The 12379-nt window shown below is 36.2% G+C and overlaps 1 long non-coding RNA gene across 1 annotated transcript; it reads left to right on the top strand.

The window, feature by feature from the left end:
- The first annotated feature begins 1484 nt into the window (after positions 1 to 1484).
- Positions 1485 to 8882, top strand: LOC120101482 (uncharacterized). Its single transcript, XR_010064728.1, has 4 exons — positions 1485 to 1593; positions 2824 to 2982; positions 5391 to 5505; positions 6587 to 8882. It is a non-coding gene; the product is annotated as an uncharacterized LOC120101482 (long non-coding RNA).
- Positions 8883 to 12379: the final 3497 nt, after the last annotated feature.

Here is a 12379-nt window from a genome sequence, read left to right as displayed (position 1 = left end):
TAAACAATTAAGATAATATTAAGACGGCATGTGACCAAGGGGACATATATTAGAAATGAAGAATTCAAAGTATGTCTTTCTGAAAATCATATGATAGTAAACATAAGTGAGCCTAAATATAACATAAGAATAATCAGATATCTTGTAAATTCTTTCAAAAGTAGCAACATACAAAATTAACACACAAAGTGAGTACTCCTTCTTTGTAAAAATCACTGAATTACTGAAAAGTAAATCAATGAAAACATGTCATTAACAGTAACTTTTAAAAGTATTAAGTTTCTTGGGAAAATTCTAACCGAGAAATAAAAGGCTTTTATGATTAAAAAAAAAACCAAAAACAAAAGAAAAACTGAAAAAAATTCATCCCAAAACAAAACAAAATGTCTTATAAATTGAACAGATATCAGATAATGGAAAGATTCCCACATGTTCATGAATCAGTGAGATTTAAACAGTAAAAATTCTAGATCATCGTGTAGTAACATTTTGATTCTATCCTTTGAAAGCTTGATAAAATTTATAATACTCTTGATGTTATTAGGAGAAACAATATTGTAGAAGTGATTTTTTTAAACTTCTTTCCTCCCAGTCTTCTGCCATGTTCCCTTGACCTCACCCGTAAAGCCTCACCAACATCACTTCCTAAACATTAACTGAACAAGGCAACACCAATGAACATGGAAAACTAAATGGGCCCTGAAACCTAGACAAAGAAATATAGGCGATTGCATCATAAACACGAGTAGGCGATTTTATCTAAAACAAGTGTATTTTTTGGATGCAGGAGATAGATGAAACCTGCTTTCTGACCCAAACTGTATAGTATTGGTGTGAGACAGTTAATGCTTAGAGTTATTAATGAGCAGTATTTATTGGTCTTTGTTATTTTTTTGTTGACACATATTTTCCCCCTCTTTTTTGAATGACTACAGAGTTATTTATCATTTCTGTCCTCTTGTGTATATGTACGTTATCTTCAGCCTGCTGTTTGCATTTTGTAGACCAAGATTGATGATGAGAAATGGCTTAGTGGTGCTTAAACTATGTAATGTTTCTCCTCTTTTGTTGATATGAATGATGCTTTTGCTCAGTAATAACTTCTAGGCTAGTATCTGTATTCTTTGAAAGCATGGAGAACGTTGATGCAGGCCCACTATATTTTAGAATAACCTTTGAAGATTCAGGTATTAGTCTAATGTAGTTAACGTTGTATGACTTTTCTTTTTCATTCATAGCTTTTTGTATTTTTATTTCTATGTTCAGTTAGCCTTTGACTATTATGTGTCGACTTGATGTTTTCTATGCTTCTAGTACTTTAACACATATCTCTTTTTGATTCGGTGTGATAAATGCAAAGGATATACAAGGTTAAAGAGAGTTCAGTTTCAAAAATGATTTCCCTTCATCTTATATGCAGAAAGACAGAAAGGATATATATATATATATATATATATATATATATATATATATATATATATATATGCCAAGCCACCAGTATATTCTGATCCAACACCACCAAGAAAGAAATGCTTATTTGGCAAAAATCTTACAAGCATTTATGTCGACAGAAAGCTGCCTGCTCCAATACGTGTGAATATCATTTTGGCTTTCTGTAGCACCTTTGTTCTCAGTAAGCTATTTAATCAAACTGAGGAATGTTTAGATAACCGATCTATGAGAGTAAGATCATTTTAAAACACAAATAAGTTCTACCGTATTTTGAATAATGTAATTGAAAGAAAAAGAGAAGAAATACCATTCCCATGTTTTGCACTGACTGCATCAAAGATTCAAACCCACCAGCATGTTGGAGGAAATAATTCTATGGAAGTGCCCCACTAATTACCCAACTGTAAAGTCTTGCAGCTTCTTTATGACTCCACATTTCTCTGGAATCTCCCTTAATATCATTGCCCCTGAAATTACTCAATACTTAAAAATATCTGTAGGCTTTTCTTTTAAATTATCAATGAATTAGATGAGCACACTGTTTTATATATATATTAACATCATTTATCCTAGTGGACTATATTTAAATGCCATCTAATATGGCTTAATCTATTTTAAATGAGTTACTAAACTTCTTTGTAAACATATCTTTAGTATCCAACATCTCTTTTAGCACTATAGGTGTGATAGGAATTTATGCTGTTTGTGAACAAATCTATCCTGTCAGTCACATGAGCATTACTGCCAATTTCTTAGGTATTTTAGAGCAGAATTTTCTGGTAACCTTGTTTGTATTCGTGTAATCAAATTAAAGTGGTGTAAACCTATGCATGGTAGTCATGTTTACAGAGTAAATTATGGAAGAATGATAGAAATATGCTTGGGTTTTTGTGAAAGCATCTGTAGACATAGTTGAAAATAAGAAGTCACAGAATAAGGATATAAAAGTCTCAGAAATATGGTGAAAAAATATTTCTTCAAAACACAAAAGTTAGGATTCATAATACAGGCCAGGACAAACAGTAAGTAAAATAGTGAGTTTATCTCTGGAAGGGAAATGTCCCAATATTTACTTAAGATGCCAGGCTTGAGAAAGATATTGATAGAAGGAAACACAAAGTAGTAGAGGACCATTCACCAAAATGCTTTGGGGAACAGAAGTCCAACAAAACCATGATGTTACAAATTGGGGAAAAAATGGATTAGGGAAGAAAATGTATTTGGAAGCTAAAACAGAAAAAAGTTCAATGACTACTTTATTCCTCTCAGTTATAGCTGTGCAGCCAAAACTATCCTTGCTCAGGTTCACAATAAAAGACATATTTGTGCTTCAGGTGTGGATCTCTAATACTACATCCTTATCCCACACAGGACATGCTATCCATAATTGCAGGGAAAGGACAAGAATCAGATCACATATTCGAAAGTCTACCTGAAAATTCACACTGGTGCCTCAGAGAGAGGAATGACAGTGAACAACTCATTGAATGGATTAAAGAATGTGGGCTTGTAATAGCATCTGTCTGGAAGGTAAGGAAGGTTTTCATGTCACCAACATTAATCATCCCTCTAGAGATGCATATGTGCTTTCTGTCCTTAAGATTACATGATGATGACTGTTTCCTAGAACTATGGACACGTGACCTCTTGATAAGAGGCATGGCAGGTAAAAGTCTGACAAACCCAAAGATTCATCATAAAGACACAGGTGAAGAGCTTCTGTTGGAAGTTAACATCCTCATATATGAGATGGACCTTAGTTGGTCATTACAAATATTCCCACTGATTTCACCTCTGAACATACCCTGTGAATTAATAGCTGAACAAGTTATAATGGTGGCAAAATGTGCTTTATCAAATGAATGTATTAAATAATACTTACAAAAAATATCCTTCACAAATAACAGTTCAAATTGACAAGTCCAACACTCACCTACAATAGGCTATCGATGTTGAATATTACCCTCTGTCTTGTATATACAAGAAATAGTTGTCCTTCTCAATCAAAAAATAATCCAGCACTCTCACTTTCACCAGATATTGCCATCCTAATTCCATGTCAAATATTCAAGTATTAGCCTAACCTACTTTTAACTTGTCTAACACACTAACACTCCTAACTTGCCAGGGAGCTGCAGTGACTCTAGAGCAAATATCATTGTTCTATTTTTACTTGGGCCATGATCTGATTTCACCTTTCAGAAGTCTGTGGAGCTATGGCCCAGACATAAATAGTAAAAATAATGCTCTGGGATTAACTATGCTTACTAACATTAGGCAAAGGTACTGAATGATCCTTCCTTGGCCTTTGAGCTTGACAAGTGTGTCTGATTCCCATTGCCAGAAACTTAAGACCCTACTGAATTTAGCCGTGTGTATTCAAAGCAATACATGTACAAGGGCATCTATGATTCTTCCATTTTTATGGCTGGCTATCCTTAGTACAACATCAAAGTTCATTGTTGTATTTCATGCAAAAGACAGCTACTGTTCTTCAAACAATCTGATGCTTACAACTAAATTTAAATAGTTGAATATTTACAAATTTTAAGAAAAAGACATGAAACTGTGAGATCTTCTCACATGGAAAATAAGTAAGCTTCACCACTATTCCTGCTGGGTCTGTAAGCAAGGTGTACGTGTATACAACAGGGTTATGCTGTTTGAGCCTAAAGTACAGATTCAACAATTATACAGTCAGGATGAGTTAATTTTGGGTGCTGCCATTTTTTAATACTTGCCTATTCCAAGAAGAGGACTTTGGTTTTGGTTTGATTGTTTTGGTGGATTTTTAAACCATCATCATCGTCGTCATCATCATCCTCTTCATCATTTTACATTTTTTTTGTTTGTTCATTTTATGTCTTGTATGCTGCCCCCTACCTATTCTGCCCTCACAGAGTCTCTCTCGTTCCCAGAGCTGAATTGGGACCCTTGGGTTGTCCTCCTACCCAGGCACGTCAACTCTCTTCAGGTTTAGCACATCTTCTCCCCCTAAGGCCAGGTGGGGACAGGTTTTCACAGTCAACAGCTTACAGATAGCCCCTGTTCCACATGTTGGGGGACCCACAAGGAGACTAAGCTTTACATTTGCTAGAAATTGTGCTGTATGTAATGCTGGAGCTTCTGCAGGATTTTTAGATGTTAATTCAGCTCCCAGTGGTGGTGCTTAGTTGATTCTGTAGCTCTTCCTGTGGAATTCCTATCTCCTAGAGGTCATGGAATCTCTCCCCCATTTCTTCCATACAAGTCCTTGATTGGTCCATAAGATCCAATGATTTGCTGTGGCTCTATATAGCCTATTTCAGTCAGCTGCTTGGAGGAGCCTCTCGGAGGGCAGTTATGATAGGTTCCTGTCTGGATATTCCATATAGCATCTGGCATTTTTCAAGGCAGAGAGAGCTTTGGGCTGCGAAGTGGAGTGCAGATCTATGATTGCAAGTCATAGTATGGACTGGAAGTCAGGAGAGGCAATTTGAACAGACCATAGGTTTATTTCATTGCTATAGCAACTAGGGCACTGCTTCATTGATTCTAGTCTTAGGGAAGAAAACACAAGATCCTGCATATAGGTTCCACATTTGATCCAAGATTCTGGGGAGATAGAAGTTTGGGAGTCTTTTATGTTATATGCTTTCAACCAATGATTCTCAGCCATCCTAATACTGTAACACTAATATATTTCCTTATGGTTTGGTGATTACTAACCATTACATCATTTTGCTGCTTTCTCACAATTAAAATTTTGCTATTGGTAAGAATTATAAAGAAAAATGGAGAGAATATCTGACATGGAAGATATATGATATGTGATCCCCTAATGGATTATGACTCCCAAGTTGAGAATCACTGGTCTAAACTGCTAATTTTAAACAAAAATGCTTTTTATATTCTTTCTAAAATGTACATTGACCATTACTTTTTTATTTTCATTTTAGAAAAGGACTTCATTGCAAACATTGAAGGAAGTTTACTTACTTCTGACTTATAAGAGAATTGGCTTAGCGTCCCAGATGAAGGAACTCTGGTTGGAAAAATTAATGCCATCCAAAGGTAATGATACAGAAAGCACTTGCGGAACTGTACCAATATAGAAGCAGTGTTTTTGTAAGGTACATAGGCTTGTGTTTACAGTATTATAAGCTGGAGTGATGTCCCATGCCAAGAGGTTTCCTTAGCAAAGACACGTATTGTCACTTTTTAAACATGTTCATTTCTCAAACTAGAGTGTTGAACCATGTCTGTAATCACACCTTGGTGTCTTCTTCTTTATAACTGTCACAGTTTAGAAGACAGCCTATGCAACACCTTGTGTGCAGGTCAGCCTAGAGTGTGTGAAACAAATTAAAAGAAAGAAGTGTGTATAACACCTGTGGATTATTTGCATCCTAGTATTATTACCATGTTACTGTGAATATACCACATGCTAAATATATGTCATTGATTACAACATGAAGCTATTATGAATACTTCTTTCTCAAATATAACTACCTCGAACAGTCTAGGTCAGGTATAACTTTGACTTCTTTGAATGTTTATTCTGTGCAATACTCCAGAGAATGATTTTGTGTGTAACAGGAGCATTGAGCTCCACATGCTACCCAGGTGCCATGCATCTCTGTCTTGCTGTAGCGAAGCTTTTATAATCGCATTGTGTAGGGTCACTAGAGTGCTTTCTGCTCCTTATGTTCTAGAGTGTCACAAGAATGTTACATGGATTTATACTACATTAGATATTAAATGTGTCTCCACTCCATGGTGCTTGGGAAGATGAATTGATGTTTAATAACACTAGATGTTTTCATACACAGAACACACATAGTCTGCAACAATCTCATTCATTCTAATACCAGTATCCCAACAGCTTCTTCTGGCTTCTGTAGGTAGCAGTCAAATATCTATTACATAGAAAATCATTCATACTTTTAAAATGTTCCCATGATTTTATACAGTAAAATGATTCGCAGAAAATATTTTTTGTAGTACTCTAGCTGTATATTATACTTCTTTTGAATTCTGGTTATACTATGAGTTGGTCTACAAAACATTTGCCCTGTTTTCTTCATAGTTAGTTTTGTAACTAACATTAGTTTTCAGATGGTCTAAAATAAAATTATCCCCTTTCTTTGTTTAGACCTCTACTGAAGATTCCTCAAGCAAACTTTATCTTTCTAAAGAATCTCATTTGGTAATAGCAATAATAAGAGACTCATCCATGAATAATTTAGACACTAACAGGTTATCTATCCAGATAGCTCCTTATGTTTTGTGGGATTAGACTACAAAGGACGCATGGTTTGGGAGTGATGTATCAAGAAAGGTAAGGGGATCTGACTTTTGCCTTTGGGAACAAAATTCTCATTGTAATGCAGGAAGTAGGAAAACTTTGGAAAGATAATTTCTGTAAAAGGAAACCCTAGGATTCCATTCTTCTGGAGTGGAGTGGAATATATATCGATCTGTTTCAGGAAGATTTGGGAAGAAAGATGGTTAATGTAGTTTAAAATAAGTGAATCATTTCAGTCTTTCTTTTGTTCTTTCTTCATAGATATTGATTTTGGCCAACAGTATGCTTCACATATAATGGTAGTCAAAGAAGACTAGAGTGAAGTTTAAAAAAAATCCTGATTATCCAGGTGTTGCTTGTTTTTTTTTTTATTCCGGCCCTATTTTTGGAGTATATAATACTTGTGTTTTACAGTAATTAGAATACTATATTATTAAATATTCATATCAAGTGAATTAATGGTCATACAAAAGTACATTTCATATATATATTTCATATGTGTGTGTGCCTATTTGTGTGTGTGTGTATGTATATGACAAAATGGTGTATATTATTTTGTATACTTTCAATTGCTTTACCACTAATGTATTCAGGTGCAGTTTTAGGTTCCTCAGGTCTCAAGGACCTCCACATCAAGCCAGATACACTCAAACTGATAGAAGGAAAAGTGAGGAAGCATCTCTAACACATGGGCACTGGAGAAAATTTCCTGAACAAAACACCAATGGCTTATGATCTAAGACCCAGAATCGACAAATGAATCTCATAAAACTGCAAAGTGTCTGTAAGGCAAAGGACACTGTGGCTAGGACAAAACGGCAACCAACAGATTGGGAAAAGATCTTTACCAATCCTACAACAGATAGAGGCCTTATATCTAAAATATACAAAGAACTCAAGAAGTTACACCACAGGGAGACAAATAACCCTATTAAAAAATGGGGTTGAGAGCTAAACAAAGAATTCACAGATGAGGAATGCAGAATGGCTGAGAAACACCTAAAGAAATGTTCAACATCTTTAGTCATAAGGGAAATGCAAATCAAAACAACCTTGAGATTTCACCTCACACCAGTGAGAATGACTAAGATCAAAAACTCAGGTGACAGCAAATGGTGGGTGAGGATGTGAAGAAAGAGGAACACTCCTCCATTGTTGGTGGGATTGCAGACTGGTACAACTATTCTGGAAATCAGTCTGGAGGTTCCTCAGAATATTGGACATTGAACTACCTAAAGACCCAGCTATACCCCTCTTGATCATATACCCAAAAGATGCCCCAACATATAAAAAAGACACATGCTCCACTATGCTCATAGCAGCCTTATTTATAATAGCCAGAAACTGGAAAGAACCCATATGCCCTTCAACAGAGGAATGGATACAGAAATTGTGGTACATCTACACAATGGAATATTACTCAGCTGTCAAAAGCAATGACTTTATGAAATTCATAGGCAAATGGAGGGAACTGGAAAATATCATCCTGTGTGAGGTAATCAAATCACACAAAAACACACATGGTATGCACTGACTGATAAGTGGCTATTAGCCCAAAAGCTTGAATTACCCTAGATGCACAGAACACATGAAACTCAAGACGGATGATCAAAATGTGAAATCTTCACTCCTTTAAAAGGGGAAAAAGAATACCCTTGGGAGGGAATAGGGAGACAAAGTTTAGAACAGAGGCAGAAAGAACATCCATTCAGAGCCTGCCCCACATGTGGCCCATACATATACAGCCACTCAATTAGATAAGATGGATGGAGCAAAGAAGTGCAGGCTTACAGAAAGTGGATGTAGATCTCTCCTGAGACACACAGCCAGAATGCAGCAAATACATAGGCGAATTCCAGCAGCAAACCACTGAACTGAGAAGGGGACTCCCAATGAAGGAATCAGAGAAAGGACTGGAAGAGCTTGAAGGGGCTCGAGACCCCATATGAACAACAATGCCAACCAACCAGAGCTTCCAGGGATTAAGCCAGTACCCAAAGACTATACATGGACTGACCCTGGGCTCCAACCTCATAGCTAGCAATGAATAGCCTAGTAAGAGCACCAGTGGAAGGGGAAGCCGTTGGTCCTGCTAAGACTGAACCCCCAGTGAACGTGACTGTTGGGGGGAGAACCATAATGGAGGGAGGATGGGGGAGGGGAACATCTATATAGAAGGGGAGGGGGAGGGGACAGGGGGATTTTGGCCCGGAAACCTGAAAGGGAATAACTATCGATTAAGCTGCACATCTGCTACATATATGTTGGGGGCCTAGATCCTGCTGGTGGAGCATATGAAGGGGGAGGTCCTGCAGATTCAAAGGTGAAGGATCACAATGATTTAAAAGCTACAGGAAGATTCCAGGACATAGAAGGAGAGGCATGTATGGGAGGCTCCGGTATTGATGGTGTAGCAAAATCCAGAGGGCTTGAAGCAGGTCAGTGACTTATTTCAATGTACATTTGCAAGTAAACCTGTTTGGACAAAAGGGTATAATTTGTGACATAGTACAGTGACATAGTGAGCACACCACATCTCACAGACTGCATTTTTTTAAAAGGATTTTAATTTTTTGTTTGATTTTTAATTTACCTTTAAAACTTGATTTAATTTTAATTTTTGAAGTTTTGCGACAGGGGATTGTTATCAAGAGAAAATTGGAAGGATTGAAAATTAAAATGAGAGTTACTTGTGAGCATGATGATAAATTTAAAGAGATTAAAAAACAGACATATATTTTGAAAAGGATAAAAAGCAACAAAAAGTAAAAAATGAAAGAAAGCAGGGAACATTTTAACTAATAGTTTCCACTTCCAGTTAAGTCCACAGGAAGGACGAATTAGTGATGTCACACACATGAATAGTATTCTCACCCAGGACTCAACTTGGCTTGGACTAGAAACCTACCTTTTATAGGTAATTTCTTATTACCAAGCTCCTGGAAGCCTAAAATCCAAGTCTGTATCAAAGCGCATGTCCAAATGAAGCAACAAAATTCATTTTTCACTCTTAATAACTATTAGTGATTCTTCTGTTATGGGCAGTTCTTTTCAAATCAAATACATTCTTTTGTATGGTCGAGTATGAAAACAAACAAGCAAAACTATTCTGTGCAGTCTGCATATAAAATATGGCTATCTTGTGCATGACTGCTCAAACATAAACTTAGCTGCATGCTGGTAAGAAATATGTGATGAGTAGAGTTGACTTAACCTAAGCCATCATCTCAGAAGAAAAGTAACTTATCAGTGTTGCACAGTTTAGGAAGTGTTATAATTTCCCATGATTGCTCTGACAAAACACTGAGAAAAAGCAACTTATGGAAGACAGGTTACACTCCATGATATACTTGGAGTTACCAGTTAACTCCTGAGAAATATCAGGGCCTAAACTGAAGCAGGGCAGAAGCCTGGATTCAAGAACTGAAGTACAAGCTGAGTAGGAGTTCTGCCTCTTGCCTTGTACCTCATACCTTTCATTTTCTGATGAATAGCTCAAGGGTGGCAACATCCTAGAGATCTGGGCCCTACAAATTCCAAGATTAATAAGGACAATATCCCTTAGACTTCTCTATACATTAGGTCAATCTGATGGAGGCATTTTCTCCATTAAACTCCCTTTTCTCACCAACTTCTTTTCTCAGACACATTTGTTTTGCCTTAATAAAACACCAGGATCTAAAACACTAAACAAAGATTGCACATGGGAGAACCCGTGGCTCCAGCTGAATATGTAGCAGAGGATGGCCTTATTTGGCATCACTAGGAGGGAAGCTGCTTAGTCCTAAGGAAGCTTGATGACCCAGGGTTAGGGAATGCTAGGGTGTTGAGGCCAGAGTGTATAGGTGAGGGGGGGAGCACTGTAATAGAGGCAGGGGGAGGAGATACAGGGTTTCTGGAGGTGAACTATGAAGGGGGATAACGTTTGAAATATAAATAAATAAAATAATCAATAAAAAAGAAAACAATATGACCAGGGAAACTCATTCAAGTAAGTGGTTCTTTGGGACTTAGAAATGCTGAGACAGTATAGCACTTCAATGTCATGACAGAGGAACATGTCTGCAGAAAGGAAAAAAAAAACAGACAGCAAGCTGAAACCTGATGTCTCTTGTCTTGGGAAGCAAAAATGTAGCAGAGAAAGTACATTGAAAATGGGCACCTGTATTTTGTAATTCCAAATTATAGGCAATGGCATACTTCTGTCAGGAGGGCCAAGGGACTTAAGCCACCAGAAAGTTGTCACAAAGAGGGTATTGCCATGCCTGGAACTAGAATGGCATCCCATTTAAAACATCCCAACAGAAACCCCCAATCCTTCTACCCCCTAAAAATGTCAACGAATGACAGTCATTAATTAGATGACTCACAGTGTTTGGCAGCACATCAGGTTTGAAATGTTGCTTTGGTTTAGTAGTTCTTCTATTCTTTGCAGTATGCCTTAAATTTTGACAAGTTTTGGTAAAATGCAGAGAACTTAGAGTCTCCATTTCAGAAACTTCATATCATGCATTCCTATCTATGGCAACTGTTATTTTCCTCATAGTTTTGGATATCATTTTTAAATTTCAATTTTGTAAACCATGTGAAATGACAATCTTGTTTTGCCTTGTGTTGTTACAGATGTCCATTATACAAACCATGATAGACAACTATCATCAAATATTTGGAAATGATAATATATTTTATAAATGTATTGACAGAAGATCTGAGGATTTAAAGACTTGTGCAGATTCAATAAATTCTTCTGGCAAATCACCTATTATGAAAGAATTCCTAGCTGGCCACAACAGGAAAACTTGCGATAATGGTGAAAAATTAATAATTTCATCCATTCCTCTGCAGGAGGAAGGTCCTACAGGTGAGCCAAGATTTATTTAGTCATCAAATGAATGGAAGGATGACATCATTCACTTATTTCATAAATTTGTAAATATGAGAGTAGTTTTGGGCACAAAATGATATTAGAGTATGGAAAAACTTTTTAACCAACACTAATTAAATTATACTTAAATTTATGCATATGTATATACAAACTTATATATGTATATATAATTTATATGTATACACACAGACAGACACACACACACACACACACACAAATACTTAGATACTATATATACCACATGTAAGTATGACAGACTCTTTATTCAACCTATGTAAGAATCCCACAATATTGCCATTCTTCCTATGGTCTTTAAGTCATAGAGGATTCATGCATATAAAATTATTATTTTTGATAAGATCATTTAGAAACAATGTTTTAATTTATACCATTAGAGATTCTGCATGTTTAAGTCCTGTACCACTGTCAACATGCTTTTTGATTTTAATGCAAAAATAATAATGTTTCTCTAATTTCCTACAAGAGACAATCTTGCCAAATGCTTAGCATTGGCATAAATATTGAAATTGCACAGGATCCACTTATAGTGAAGAAAGATAAAGAGGCTAAAACGCACCTGATTAATATGGTAGTACCAGTCAAATTCCTATACATTGATAACGCAAGTAATTATTTGTATAGAGTTAAGAAAATATACCGAAATATTACTCTTATCTGAAGTGAAGTGATTCTATCATCTGAGAATGTTTGTCTAACAATGACATTTCATGGTTCATTTAACAGGACAGAACAGA

Source organism: Rattus norvegicus, chromosome 3, assembly GCF_036323735.1.
Source record: "Rattus norvegicus strain BN/NHsdMcwi chromosome 3, GRCr8, whole genome shotgun sequence".
NCBI classification, from domain to species: domain Eukaryota; kingdom Metazoa; phylum Chordata; class Mammalia; order Rodentia; family Muridae; genus Rattus; species Rattus norvegicus.
Note: the sequence above shows the minus strand (reverse complement) of the source record. Positions and strands in the feature narration are given on the sequence as shown.